Genomic DNA, 15,544 nt, shown 5'->3' with positions numbered 1-15,544 from the left:
GCCGGAGTTGCCCACCGGCCACGGCGAGCCACCCCGCCGTCCTCCACCGCGCCTCCTCGCCACGGTCGCCTCTCCGCCCGGCCGCCGACATTGCCGTCCTGCGAGCTCCCCGACTCCTTGAAGCTCTGGTGACCACCGCGCCCTCGCCGGCCGCCTCTTCTTCTCCGGTGGCTACAGGAAACTCTGGCGATCTCCTCGGTCCGTGTGCTGGATCTGGATCTGGAATTCAGAGGTTGACTCTTGCCTCCCTAACCCTAATTTTTTGTGCCATCTTCATCATACTATAACTCTGCATCGGTAGCTCCGATTTGGGCATATAGCATATTAAAATGTTCGTCTAAGAGGGTACATCATTTCATCTCAATGCATCATTTTCATTTGAGTTCATCTTGATGCCCGAAATGCTGTTGGAAGAGTACTATTTGAGATAATTGTCAGATCTGCTGCTCCATTTAGATATTTGTCATTTTTGCCATGATTATTGTGTGCATGATATGCCCCTGAGCCCTACATATGTTTTGTTGAGGGTTTTGTCATCTTTCCAGAGGTGCAACCCATGTATTTTTGTGATGTGTGTGGTGACTAGCACAAGCTTGCCAACTGAGTCACTTGGTAATGCTGATTTCAGGGACTTAGCATTTCCCCTAAGTCCTTGACCTGTTTATCTCATTATGCCATATGTTCATGTTGTTTCCTAGTGATCCGTGCCTCTTTTGAGGATGATCGGTAAGGATGTTTTGTTAATATTGTAGTGCTCTATCCATCCATGTCTTTGTTTCCATTTATGGAGCACCCTAGCTTGAGTCAATCGAGCTCTACTTTTGCCACTTCGTTAATCTGGGCAGATTGTCTACTTGTTAGCGATTTTGCCGAGGATGTTGTAGTTGATCCGTGCATGCTATGTTATTGTTCTTTCCATGTCTAGCTTGCATTTTGTGTATTCTTGATGGGTGTATGCTTAGATTGTCATGCCTTGCTCTGTAGTGAGTGCATCGAGCTCGTAAACATGCCTGCTTGATATCTGTTTTCAGCATGCTCCAGTTTTCACCAAGTCTGTAATCTTATTATGTTTTTGCCATGTTCACGTGCTTGCAATTGTATTTTCTGATCCCTTTTGGCTCAAGGTCACTAAGGGACTTTTGTTAAGCTCTTTGAGTAGTTCCATGCCATGCTTTACTTTGCCATGTTCACGTCCTGTAGCATATAGGTTTCATGCTCCGAAGAGTGCTATCTGATCTAAAATTCCAGGCTTGTGTTAATTTCACTAAGTCTGAGATCTGTTTACCATTTGCATTTTTGCCATGCTTGTTTGAAACTGTTAATGGATGAATTGGCCATACCTCAGTGCTAGAGTTTTGTTAAGCATCATGAATGGATCCCTGCCATGTATTGTTTTGTCATGTTTGAGTGATGTAGCATGTTCATCTTGTTGCTTTTAGATGGCTACTTGCTGTAAATCGCAGATCGGTGCCATATTTGAATTGCTTGCCATTTCCAAACCGTAACTCCGATTCCGGTGATCTTTACGTCATTTTCAAGCGATTTTATCTCATCTTTCTAGTGGCAAACTTGGTTTTCCAAGTTGAGGCCAGATTCATGCATTCCTTGTCCAATCATGCATATGCATCACATACCGCATCTCGCATATCATACGATGTTCATGTGTTGGTTGTTTACTATGATTGTTTGTTTCTTTCCGGTGTTGCTTCTTAGGGTTGGTTCCAATAACGTCACGTTGTGAGGAACCGTCCGTCTACGTCCGTTTGTCTTCTTCATGGATGCGTTCTTCTTCCTTGCGGGATTTCAGGCAAGATGATCATACCCTCGAAATAACTTCTATCTTTGCTTTGCTAGATGCTCGCTCTTTTGCTATGCCATGCTACGATGCCTACCACTTGCTTTCAAGCCTCCCAAATTGCCATGCCAAACCTCTAACCCACCATGTCCTAGCAAACCGTTGTTTAGCTATGTTACCGCTTTGCTCAACCCCTCTTATAGCGTTGTTAGTTGCAGGTGAAGATTGAAGTTTGTTCCTTGTTGGAACATGGAGATACCGTTCCTTGTTGAAACATGTTTACTTGTTGGGATATCACTATATATCTTATTTAATTAATGCATCTATACACTTGGTAAAGGGTGCAAGGCTCGGCCTTATGCCTGGTGTTTTGTTCCACTCTTGCCGCCCTAGTTTCCGTCATATCGGTGTTATGTTCCCGGATTTTGCGTTCCTTACGCGGTTAGGTAATAATGGGAACCCCTTGATAGTTCACCTTAAGTAAAGCTCTTCCAGCAATGCCCAACATTGGTTTTACCATTTGCCACCTAGCCTTTTCTTTTCCCTTGGGAGTCGCGCTCCTGAGGGTCATCATTATTTTACCCCCCCGGGCCAGTGCTCCTCTGAGTGTTGGTCCAACCTGTCAGCTGCCGGTGACCACCAGGGGCAACTCTGGGCTGGCCTACCCGTACCTAAGACAATCTGAGTGTGCCTTGAGAAAGAGATATGTGCAGCTCCTATTGGGATTTGTCGGCACATTCGGGCGGTGTTGTTGGTTTAGTTTTACCCTGTCGAAATGTCTTGTTGTACCGGGATACCGAGTCTGATCGGAACGTCTCGGGAGGAGGTCTATTCCTTCGTTGACCGTGAGAGCTTGTGATGGGCTAAGTTGGGACACCCCTGCAGGGTTTTGAACTTTCGAAAGCCGTGCCCGCGGTTATGGGCAGATGGGAATTTGTTAATGTCCGGTTGTAGAAAACCTGAAGTTGACCTTAATTAAAATATATCAACCGCGTGTGTAACCGTGATGGTCTCTTTCCGGCGGAGTCCGGGAAGTGAACACGGTGTTGGAGTTATGCTTGACATAGGTTGTTCTAGGATCACTTCTTGATCATAGTTTCACGATCGTGCTTTGCCTTCTCTTCTCGCTCTCATTTGCGTATGTTTTAGCCACCATATATGCTAGTCGCTTGCTGTAGCTCCACCTCATACCTTTTACCCTTCCTATAAGCTTAAATAGTCTTGATCGCGAGGGTGCGAGATTGCCGAGTCCCCGTGACTCACAGATACTTCCAAAACCAGCTTGCAGGTGCCGATGAGTCCGTACAGATGACGCAACCCTGCTCAGGAGGATCTCGATGAAGATCTTGTCCTTGTGTTGTTTCGTTCTAGTTGTTCAGTAGTGGAGCCCAGTCGGGACGATCGGGGACCTTGTTGCATTTGGGGTTCTTCTTTTATTTTGGTTCCGTAGTCGGACCTTGATTGTATCTGGTTGATGTAATGCTTTATTCATGTAATTGTGTGAAGTGGCGATTGTAAGCCAACTATGTATCTCTTTCCCTTATGTATTACATGGGTTGTGTCAAGATTACCTCACTTGCGACATTGCTTTCAATGCGGTTATGCCTCTAAGTCGTGCTTCGACACGTGGGAGATATAGCCGCATTGAGGGCGTTACAAAACCCTTCTGTCCATTGTTGTTCGGCTGCTAGGGCTCCTCGTCGTCATCGCTATGCAACCCCTTGTCTTCATTGTCGGCGCTTAATCTGTCTGCCTGCTTGAACACCCAACAGTCCCTGTTGGTGTGATTGGCCGGCTTTTCGGGGGTGCCATGTATCTGGCACAAGCGGTCGAGTATTCGGTCCAAGCTGGACGGGCCCCTGGGATTCCTTTTGAATGATTTTTTCCGCTGACTGGATTTAGAGCCTCTGAATCCGGCATTAACTGCCGTATCCTTAGCATTGTCGCCGTTGATGCGGCGCTTCTGTTGGTTGCGACGCGACCTGCCACTAATGTCCCTGGTGTCCGAACGACCAGGGTTTTGGTCATATTGTTGCTACGAGCAAGCCAGCTGTCTTCTCCCGCGCAAAAGCGGGTCATGAGTGCCGTGAGTGCTGCCATAGATTTCGGCTTCTCTTGTCCTAGGTGCTGGGCAAGCCACTCGTCACAGATATTATGCTTGAAGGCTGCTAAGGTCTCTGCGTCCGGACAGTCGAGTATTTGATTTTCTTTGTTAGGAACCGTGTCCAAAATTTCCTGGCCGATTCATCTGGCTGCTGAATTACGTGGCTTAGGTCGTCAGCGTCAGGGGGTCGCACATAAGTGCCCTGGAAATTGTCGAGGAATGCGGCTTCCAGGTCCTCCCAACAGCTGATTGACCCTGTTGGCAGGCTGTTAAGCCACTCCCGGGCTGGTCCTTTAAGCTTGAGTGGGAGGTATTTGATGGCGTGGAAATCATCGCCGTGGGCCATGTGGATATGAAGGAGATAATCCTTGATCCATACCGCGGGATCTGTTGATCCATCATATGATTCGATGTTTACGGGTTTGAAACCCTGGGGGATTTGATGATCCATTATTTCATCTGTGAAGCACAATGGGTGTGCGGCGCCTCTGTATTGGGCGATATCATGACGTAGCTCCAATGAGCTTTGTCTACTATGTTCGGCCCTGTCGAATTTGTGGCCGGCGTGACAGTTATCGTCTCGAGCCGTGGGGCACCTACGCGATCTGTAGATCGATCTTGTTTGCCTTGCCTTGTCCTCCAACATGTCTTGTAAGTCCGGCGCATATTCCCGTGCCTTAGTACGGGGTGCGGCTTGGGTGGAGGGCCATGAGGCCTCTCTATCGCGGCCACGAGGTGGCCTATCGGCCGCGTCGAGTGCTTCCTCCTCTAATCGGGGTAGCAACCTGTGCTTCGGGTAGCACTTGGAGGGGCGTTCGGGTTTATGCTCTTCGGCCGCAAGGACTTCAGTCCATCTATCGACTAGCCGATCATGATCAGCTTTAAGCTGTTGCTGTTTTTTCTTGAGGCTTATTGCCGTGGCCATAAGCCTGCGTTGAAAAGGCTCTTGTTCGACGGGATCCTTTGGCACGGAGAATTCATCGTCGTCGAGGCTTGCCTCGTCTTCGGAGGGAGGCATACAATTACTGTCCTCGACCTCTCTGTCGGCCGCTCTCTCATGAGGGCTGGTTTCTCCATCCTCCTGTGCTAAATCTTGCTCGGGGGGATGTTCTTCGGCGCTTTCCAGGGTATTATTATCTCCCGTGTTGGAATCGCCGTTTTTGTGTTGGCGGGATTTTGAGCGGCGCCGCTGACGCCGACGCTTTTGCTGTTTCTTGGAGGGGTCATCCTCCGCTGTTCCATCGCCCTCTCCCTCTTTTGGGGTGTCCACCATGTATATGTCATATGACGAGGTGGCTTTCTAGGGCCTAGTGGGCGCTGGTTCTTCATCATCTCCTTCATCGGTGTCCATACCGTTGGTGTCTTCAGAGTCGAAGTCGAGCATGTCGGTTAAGTTGTCGACAGTGGCTACCATGTGGGTGGTGGGTGGGTTTTGAATTTCTTCATTGTCCGTACCCCAACCTTGCTGACCATAGTCCGGCCAGGGCTCTCCTAACAAAGAGAGAGACTTCAGTGATTTTAGGATATCGCCGAAAGGCGAGTGCTGAAAGACGTCCGCGGCCGTGAACTCCACGATCGGCGCCCAATGGGAGTTGCTCGGCAGGGGCGTGGAGGGTTCGGAGTCCGGAGAAGAATCCGGCTCCATGGAGTCAGGAGTCTTGCAGAGTACGGGGCTGGTGTTCGGCTCAACCGCCGTTGGGATTACAGCCCCCGAGGTGGCGTCCAACCACCCATCCTCGATCGGCGCGGTCGGCTCCGAACTAGGGGTCGGAGCCGATGCGGGTGCGGCCTCCAGGGCTCTGTTCGGCGACAGAGCTAGATCATGCTCGTCGTGATAGTGCGGCGCGCTTGGCAGTGGTTCGAATCCGTCGAAGATCAAGTCCCCACGGATGTCAGCCGTGTAGTTTAAACTTCCGAATCTGACCTGACGGCCAGGGGCATAGCTTTCGATCTGCTCTAGATGGCCAAGTGAATTGGCCCGCAGTGCGAACCCGCCAAAGACGAAGATCAGTCCTGGGAGGAAGGTCTCACCCTAGACTGCATCGCCATTGATGATCGTAGGAGCCATCGGGCCTGACGGCGACGGCACAGAGGAACTCTCAATGAAAGCACCAATATCGGTGTCAAAACCGGCGGATCTCGGGTAGGGGGTCCCGAACTGTGCGTCTAGGCCGGATGGTAACAGGAGGCAGGGGACACGAAGTTTTACCCAGGTTCAGGCCCTCTCGATGGAGGTAAAACCATGCGTCCTACTTGATTAATATTGATGATATTGGTAGTACAAGAGTTGATCTACCACGAGATCAGAGAGGCTAAACCCTAGAAGCTAGCCTATGGTATGATTGTAGATGTGTATGTTGTCCTACGGACTAGAACCCTCCGGTTTATATAAACACCGGATAGGGTTAGGGTTACGTAGAGTCGGTTACAATCGTAGGAGATCTGAACATCCGTATCGCCAAGCTTGCCTTCCACGCCAAGAAAAATCCCTTCCGAACAAGGGACGAAGTCTTCAATCTTGTATCTTCATAGTCCAGGAGTCTGGCTGAAGGTATAATTCGGCTATCCGAACACCCCCTAATCCAGGACTCCCTCAATAAGCCTTGCAAGAAATGTGACTAAAGCGTTAGTTATGGGATGATGCATTACGAACGAGTAGGGAGACTTGCCGGTAATGAGATTGAACTAGGTATGAGGATACCAACGGTCGAATCTCGGGCAAGTAACATACCGATGACAAAAGGAACAACATATATTGGTATGCGGTTTGACCGATAAAGATCTTCATAGAATATGTGGGAGCCAATATGAACATCCAGGTTCCGCTATTGGTTATTGATCGGAGATGTGTCTCGGTCATGTCTACATAGTTCTCGAACCCGTAGGGTCCGCACGCTTAACGTTCGGTGACGATCGGTATATGAGTTTATGTGTTTTGATGTATCGAAGGTAGTTCGGAGTCCCGGATGTGATCACGGACATGACGAGGAGTCTCGAAATGGTCGAGACATAAAGATTGATATATTGGATGACTATGTTTGGACATTGGAAAGCTTTCGAGGGAGTTTGGGCATATACCGGAGTACCGGGGGGGTTACCAGAACCCCCCGGGGAGTCAATGGGCCTTAATGGGCCATAGTGGAAAAGAGGAGGAGGAGGCGGCCAAGGTGGGCCCCCAAGCCCAATTCGAACTGGGAGGGGGGCGACCCCCCTTTCCTTCTCTTCTTCTCCCCTTCCTGCCCTCTCCTACTCCAACTAGGGAAGGGGGAATCCTAGTCCTACCGGGAGTAGGACACCCCCTTGGGCGCACCTAGGAGGTCGGCCCTCTCCCCCTCCTCCACTCCTTTATATACGGGGGGAGGGGGGCACCCCATAGACACACAAGTTGATCATTGATCTCTTAGCCGTGTGCGGTGCCCCCCTCCACCGTAATCCACGTCGGTCATATCGTAGCGGTGCTTATGCGAAGCCCTGTTCCGGTAGCATCATCATCACCATCATCACGCCTTCATGCCGACAAAGCTCTCCCTCGACACTCTGTTGGATCATGAGTTCGTGGGGTGTCACCGAGCCGAACGTGTCCAGATCACGGAGATGCCGTACTTTTGGTACTAGGATCAGTCAATCGTGAATACGTATGACTACATCAACCGCGTTGTCATAACGCTTCTGCTTACGGTCTACGAGGGTGCATAGACAACACTCTCCCCCTCTCGTTGCTATGCATCACCATGATCTTGCGTGTGCGTAGGAAATTTTTTGAAATACTGCATTCCCCAAAAGTGGTATCAGAGCCAGATTTATGCGTAGATGTTATATGCACGAGTAGAACACAAAGGAGTTGTGGGCATGGGTATATACATATTGCTTGCCGTCACTAGTTGTTTCTTGATTCAGCGGTATTGTTGGATGAAGCGGCCTAGACCGACATTACGCGTACGCTTATGCGAGACTGGTTCTACCGACGTGCTTCGCACACAGGTGGCTGGTGGGTGTCAGTTTCTCTAACTTTAGTTGAATCGGATTCAATGAACATGGTTCTTTCTCAAGATCAAAAAGCAATCACTATACCGCATTGTGGTTTTTGATGCGTAGGTAAGAACGGTTCTTGCTCAGCCCGTAACAACCACGTAAAACTTGCAACAACAAAGTAGAGGACGTCTAACTTGTTTTTGCAGGGCATGTTGTGATGTGATATGGTCAAGATGTGATGAGATATAAATTGTTGTATGAGATGATCATGTTTTGTTAAAGTTATCGGCAACTGGCAGAAGCCTAATGGTTGTCTCTTTATTGCATAAGATGCAAGCGCCATATAATTGCTTTACTTTATCGCTATGTGATAGCAATAGTTGCAAAAGCAATAGTTGGCGAGACGACCATGTGATGACACATTGATAGAGATCAAGATGATGGAGATCATGGTGTCATGCCGATGACGATGGAGATCATGACGGTACTTTGGAGATGGAAACCAAAGGCACAAGATGATCATGGCCATATCATGTCACATATTTTGGTTGCATGTGATGTTTATCTTTTATGCATCCAATTTTGCTTAGTACGACGGTAGAATTATAAGATGAACCCTCACTAAATTTCAAGGTACAAGTGTTCTCCATGAGTATGCACCGTTGCGATAGTTCGTCGTGCTGAGACACCACGTGATGATCAGGTGTGATAAGCTCTATGTTCACATGCAATGGGTGCAAGCCAGTTTTGCACATGCAGAATACTCGGGTTAAACTTGACGAGCCTAGAAAATGCAGATATGGCCTCGGAACACTAAGACCGAATGGTCGAGCGTGAATCATATAGTAGATATGATCAACATAGTGATGGTCACCATTGAAAACTACTCCATCTCACGTGATGATCGGACATGGTTTAGTTGATATGGATCACGTGACCACTTAGATGATTAGAGGGATGTCTATCTAAGTGGGAGTTCTTAAGTAATATGATTAATTGAACTTTAATTTATCATGAACTTAGTCATGTTAGTATTTGCATAACTATGTTGTAGATCAATAGCTCGCGATGTAGCTCGAGAAAAATAAGTTGAAAGATGGTAGTAGCAATGATGCGGACTAGCTCCGTGATTTGAGGATAATCCTCAATGCTGCACAGAAGTATTATGTCCTTGATGCACCACTAGGTGACAGAACTGTTGCAGGGGCAGATGCAGACGTTATGAATGTTTGACAAGCTCTGTATGATGACTACTTGATAGTTTAGTGCACCATGCTTTACGACTTAGAACCGGGTCTTCACAAATGTTTTGAACGACATGGAGCATATGAGATGTTCCAAGAGTTGAAATTGGTATTTCATGATCATGCCCGTGTCGAGAGGTATGAGACCTCTGACAATACTTTGCCTACAAGATGGAGGAGAATAGCTCAACCAGTGAGCATGTGCTCAGATTGTCTGGGTACTACAATTTCTTGAATCAAGTGGGATTTAATCTTCCAGATAAAATAGTAATTGACAGAGTTCTCTAGTCACTATCACCAAGTTACTAGAACGTCGTGATGAACTATAATATGCAAGGGATGACGAAAGTAATTCTCAAGCTCTTCGCGATGCTGAAATCAGCGACAGTAGAAATCAAGAAAAGCATCAAGTGTTGATGGTTGACAAGACCACTAGTTTCAAGTAAAAGGGAAAGGGAAAGAAAGGTAACTTCAAGAAGAATGGCAAGCAAGTTGCCACTCCCATGAAGAAGCCCAAAGCTAGACCCAAGCCTGAAACTGAGTGCTTCTACTACAAAGGAAATGGTCACTAGAAGTGGAACTGCCCTAGATACTTGGTGGATAAGATGGATGGCATACTGAACAAAGTTATATTGGATATACATGTTATTGATGTGTACTTTACTAGTGTTTATAGCAACCCCTCGGTATTTGATACTGGTTCAGTTGCTAAGAGTAGTAACTCGAAACGGGAGTTGCAGAATAAACAGAGACTAGTTAAGGGCGAGGTGATGATTGGTGTTTGCATTGAGCATGAATATGATTGGATCATCTTTATTGCAATACGGTTATTCATTTAAGTCAAAGAATATTTTTTGTTCTATTTACATGAATAAAACCTTCTATGGTCATACACTCAATATAAATGGTTTATTGAATCTCAGTGATACACATATTCATAATATTGAAGCCAAAAGATGCAAAGTTAATAATGATAGTGCAACATATTTGTGGCACTATCGTTTAGGTCATATTGGTGTAAAGCGCGTGAAGAAACTCCATGCTGACGGGCTTTTGGAATCACTTGATTATGAATCACTTGATGCTTGCAAACCATGCCTTATGGGCAAGATGACTAAGACTCCATTCTCCGGAACAATGGAGCGAGCAACTGACTTATTGGAAATAATACATACTGATGTATGCGGTCCGATGAGTGTTGAGGCTCGCGGCGGGTATCATTATTTTCTGACCTTCATAGATGATTTGAGCAGATATGGGTATATCTACTTGATGAAACATAAGTCTGAAACATTTGAAAAGTTCAAAGAATTTCAGAGTGAAGTGGAAAGTCATCGTAACAGGAAAATAAAGTTTCTACGATTTGATCGCGGAGACAAATATTTGAGTTACGAGTTTGGTCTTCAGCTAAAACAATGTGAAATAGTTTCACAAATTCATGCCACCTGGAACACCACAGCATAATGGTGTGTCCAAACGTCATAACCGTACTTTATTGGACATAGTGTAATCTATGATGTCTCTTACCGACTTACCACTATCGTTTTGGGGTTATGCATTAGAGACGAGTACATTCACGTTAAATAGGGCACCATCTAATCTGTTGAGACGACACTGTATGAACTATGGTTTGGCTAGAAACCTAAGCTGTCGTTTCTTAAAGTTTGGGGTTGTGATGCTTATGTGAAAAAGTTTCAGCCTGATAAGCTCAAACCCAAACCGAAAAAGTGCGTCTTCATAGGATACCCAAAAGAAACTGTTGGGTACACCTTCTATCACAAATCCGAAAGGCAAGATCTTTGTTGCTAAGAGTGGATCCTTTCTAGAGAAGAAGTTTCTCTCGAAAGAAGTGAGTGGGAGGAATGTAGAACTTGATGAGGTAATTGTACCTTCTCCTGAATTGGAAAGTAGTTCATCACAGAAATCAGTTCTAATGATTTCTACGCCAATTAGTGAGGAAGCTAATGATGATGATCATGAAACTTCATATCAAGTCACTATCGAATGTAACACCCTCGATGCGGCTATATCTCCCACGTGTCGAAGCACGACTTAGAGGCATAACTTCGTTGAAAGCAATGTCGCAAGTGAGGTAATCTTCGCAAACCCATGTAATACATAAGGGAAAGAGATACATAGTTGGCTTACAATCGCCACTTCACACAATTACATGAATAAAGCATTACATCATCCAAATACAATCAGGGCCCGACTATGGAGCCAAAATAAAAGAAGACTACCCCAAATGCTATACAGATCCCCGATCAACCCCAACTGGGCTCCACTACTGATCAACTAGAACGAAACAACACAAAGGGCAAGATCTTCATCGAGCTCCTCCTTGAGCTTGGTTGCATCATCTGCACGGTTCAACGGCACCTGCAAGCTGGTTTTGGAAGTATCTGTGAGTCACGGGGACTCAGCAATCTCGCACCCTCGCGATCAAGACTATTTAAGCTTATAGGAATGGTAAAAGGTATAAGGTCGAGCTGCAGCAAGCGACTAGCATTTATGGTGGCTAACATACGCAAATGAGAGCGAGAAGAGAAGGCAAAAGCACGGTCGAACAACTATGATCAAGAAGTGATCCTAGAACAACCTACGTCAAGCATAACTCCAACACCGTGTTCACTTCCCGGACTCCGCCGGAAAGAGAACATCACGGTTACACACGCGGTTGATCTATTTTAGTTAAGATCAACTTCAGGTTTTCTGCAACCGGACGTTAACAAAATCCCATCTGCCCATAACCGCGGGCCCGGCTTTGGAAAGATCATATCCCTGCAGGGGTGTCCCAACTTAGCCCATCACAAGCTCTCACGGTCAACGAAGGATATTCCTTATAGCGGGAAGTCCCGATCAGGCTCGAAATCCCGGTTACAAGACATTTCGACAGGTAAAACAAGACCAGCAAGACCGCCCGATGCACCGACATCCTGATAGGAGCTGCACATATCTCGTTCTCAGGGCAACACCAGATGAGCGCTCCGTACAACTAAAACCAGCCCTCAAGTTTCCCCGAGGTGGCGCTGCAAAGGACTCTAGTTCGGACCAACACTTAGACAAGCACTGGCCCGGGGGGTTAAAATAAAGATGACCCTCGGGATGCGCGACTCCCAAGGGAAAAAGGCTAGGTGGCGAATGGTAATACCAAGGTTGGGCCTTACTGGAGGAGTTTTATTCAAGGTGAACTGTCAAGGGGTTCCCATTATAATCCAACCGCGTAAGGAACGCAAAATCTGGGAACATAACATCGATATGACGGAAACTAGGGCGGCAAGAGTGGAACAAAACACCAGGCATAAGGCCAAGCCTTCCACCCTTTACCAAGTATATAGATGCATTAATTAAATAAGTGATATTGTGATATCCCAACAAATATCCATGTTCCAAACATGGAACAAGCTCCAATCTTCACCCGCAACTAACAACGCTATAAGAGGGGCTGAGCAAAGCGGTAACATAGCCAAACAACGGTTTGCTAGGACAAGGTGGGTTAGAGGCTTGGCTCAACAATATGGGAGGCATGATAAGCAAGTGGTAGGTATCGCAGCATAGGCATAGCAAAAGAGCGAGCAACTAGCAAGCAAAGATAGAATAGATTTCGAGGGTATGGTCATCTTGCCTGAAATCCCGCAAGGAAGAAGAACGAGTCCATGAAGAAGACAAACGGACGTAGTCGGACGAATCCTCACAACACGATGTTACCGGATTACCGAGACGAAGTACACCGGAAAGAAAGCAAACAACATAGTAAACAACCACCACATAAGCATGGCACGATGCGCAAACAAGTATGATGCATGTCCGGTTTAATGAGGCATGGCATGGCAAAGTGCACAAACAACCCTACAAGTTAAGTGGAGCTCAATATGCAACTCCGTTGCATATTGACGAAACACCACGTGACTTATTTAGTTCGATCTTGTTTATGTACCCAACAATATTAAATGTTGGTTAACATGGCAAGAGGTGAAACATGAGAAAACTATCTATCTAGGCAAGTTTAAATGAGGCCGGAACAACAAGCAACAAGTCCGGAAAATCCTCATGTGCATATTTTAGTTATGGTACTGTTCTGCCCTAAACCAAATTTTAGAGTTGTTAAACATGCAAAGCAATGACACCATGTTAAACTAGGCATTTTTCCACCCCATTTACATATAAAGTTTATAAATTCCGAGTTACGGTTATTTAGTTATGAATAAAAGCATTTTAGCATGGCATAGGGGCAAATTTAAACAAAACGCATTTTAAACATTTTAAACCTAGATGAAAATGGCAAAATATTAATCTACACAAAATTCTAAGCAAGTTTCATATAAAGTTTGTTTTAATCCGATGCACGATTGTGAAGTTATTAAATGAATGAAGTATGAGGGTTTTCCTGCAAAACTGCAGTCTCAGGTTTAATTGCTAAAATCGCAGACAAGGAAAAAAATACATTGGGCCGAATCTATTCTTGGGCCAATAGAGAGGCGCTGGGGGGGGGGCAGCTCACACCTTGGGCTTCGGCCCGATCGCTGGAGAGGCCAAGGCAGGCCGCAAAGGGAAGAGAGCTGGTGCTGGGACGGGGTCAACCCACGACGACGCGGATTGGGCTGCGCTGCTCGTCTCGCTCGGGCAAAACAGGGGCGCGACGGCGGACCACCGGGAAGAGGATGGCAGCGGGCGAAGGCGAGATGGTGGGGTCGGCAGGCGCGAGAAGCGGCGGGTCGGCGAGGCAACTGGCGACGGGAGAGCTCGGCCACGAGGATCCATGGGGAGGTCTCTGTAGAACCACAAAGGAAGAGAGATGAAGTGAGCCAGAGAGCAGAGAGAAGACGGCGGGATTCAGAGGAGGACGAAGCCACCAAATCTGCTCCAAGGTGCGGCGGCGCTGGAGACAGGGAACTTGTGGCGCGCGATCCAGGCGACGGGACAAAGGGGACGCGAGCAGCCTTGACGGCGGGGCGATGGCGTGGTGCTCGGGACCGGATGGCGCTCTTGGTTGGGGACGAGGAGGTCCTTGAAGCAGAGGCGCGGGTGGCCTGGAGGTCGAGGTCGGGCACAGCCGGCGCTCGACGGCGACGGAAGGGCGGCTGCGCTCCGGTGGTGGTTGGCGCAAGGAGCAGCAGAGAGCTCGGGCGCGCTGGGATCTAGGAGACGGGGATGTTGGGCGAGGAGGTGGAGCTCGGGCTCCTGCGGGATTTGAGCGTCGGCGGTCGTTGACTCGAGATGGGTCGATGGGATGGATGGATTGGATCTGGGTGTGGCTGATGGTTGGTGGAGGGGGAATGAGAGGATCCCGAGGTGGGAAAAGAGTGCGGCGGCTAGGAGGATCCCTAGAAATTAGGGATTTGGTCTGAAATTAGACTACGGGTGGACTATATATATACATCACAGATTAGGTTAAGGGATACCTCATCCCTACGATCATAATCGGACGGTCGCGAATAAAATAGTTAGGGAGCCCAATTAACAAAACGGAGATGTTTTGTAGACGTTAGGGGATGATCCGGACACAACGGTGACGACTGCCCGGGTCGGGTCCGGGACAGATTTCAGACGCGCGCGGGAGGAGGTCCGCGGGCTGACGAGAGAGGTTAGGTAGGGCCTGGCGGTGAGAGGTAGTGCAGCAAAGGTCTGAGAAGAGAGAAGAGGAGAGGCCCGGCGACTGTTTCCGAAGACCGAAAACGTCCGATGATAGACCGGCTATACTATCGCTATAGTTAATCGTTGGGGCGTCAAACGAACTTCAAATGCGATGAAACTTGACATGCGGTCTATCTACACTATAATAAGACCACACGTCAACTCTCATCCCATTCCGAGAACATTTCCCAGCCACTTATAAAATAATATTTCGGACATGCCACGGGTGCGTGCAAGTGTGTCTGGACTCGGAACGGACAACAGAGAGAACTGGGGAAACCCGGACGGATGCAAGTTTTGAAAACATGATGATGCAATGCACATGATGACATGGCAAGATGCAACACGCAAGCAAATGACAAGGCAACAACAACGAAACACCGGAAGACACCTGGCGCAACGGTCTCGGGGCGTTACAACACTCCACCACTACGAGAAGATCTCGTCCCGAGATCTAGAATGGCACCGGAGGGAAAAAACGGAAGAGCAAGAGAAGAGGTAAAACTAAGTTGCTCCTTTGACAAACGAGTGAAACCAAAGAACCTTGAAAAGGTTAAGCCAAATTGAAAGAAAGAATACAACTAAGATGAATAAAGTTGAAAACCTCCGTTAGAAAAGAGAAACAAGGATCAATACTAGAACCTTGTAGGTTGAAAGACATAAGAAAAAGGTTGCAATGAACAAGAAGTACATGCAAGCACTCCGGTTGAAATGAGAAGCACAAGGAACGATAAAGATCAATTACGACAACACTCTGGTTGGAAATGGAAGGAATTGAACATGATCTTGACAAGA

The 15,544-nt window shown here is 47.4% G+C and overlaps 1 pseudogene; it reads right to left on the bottom strand.

The window, feature by feature from the left end:
* The window catches only part of LOC119283516, a 40,184-nt pseudogene extending 26,308 nt beyond the window's left edge, over nucleotides 1-13,876 (bottom strand).
* Nucleotides 13,877-15,544: the final 1,668 nt, after the last annotated feature.

This window comes from Triticum dicoccoides, chromosome 4A (genome assembly GCF_002162155.2).
Source record: "Triticum dicoccoides isolate Atlit2015 ecotype Zavitan chromosome 4A, WEW_v2.0, whole genome shotgun sequence".
Taxonomy (NCBI): domain Eukaryota; kingdom Viridiplantae; phylum Streptophyta; class Magnoliopsida; order Poales; family Poaceae; genus Triticum; species Triticum dicoccoides.
This window is presented reverse-complemented; position numbering and strand designations above follow the sequence as displayed.